The sequence below is a fragment of the Lolium rigidum genome, chromosome 3 (genome assembly GCF_022539505.1).
Source record: "Lolium rigidum isolate FL_2022 chromosome 3, APGP_CSIRO_Lrig_0.1, whole genome shotgun sequence".
NCBI classification, from domain to species: Eukaryota; Viridiplantae; Streptophyta; class Magnoliopsida; order Poales; family Poaceae; genus Lolium; species Lolium rigidum.
Window position 1 is genome coordinate 223,236,248 of NC_061510.1, and position 243 is coordinate 223,236,490.

Here is a 243-nt window from a genome sequence, read left to right on the forward strand (position 1 = left end):
GTCGAAGGTAGGGTTGGATGAGAATCGGCTGGGCTCGCAGGGAGGGAGGCCGCCGCGGCGCTCGAAGGCGGCGGGAGGGAAGAGAGGCGGATGCGGCGCCATGGCGACGCGGCTGGTGGCAGGTAGGGTTTTAGCCCGGGGTTGGAGACGGTGAGGAGGAGGGAGGGAAGGGAGGACGACGAGTGCGGGGACAGGAAATGGAAGATGGGAATGAAAGGCGAACTGGTAATACAGTAATTTGCA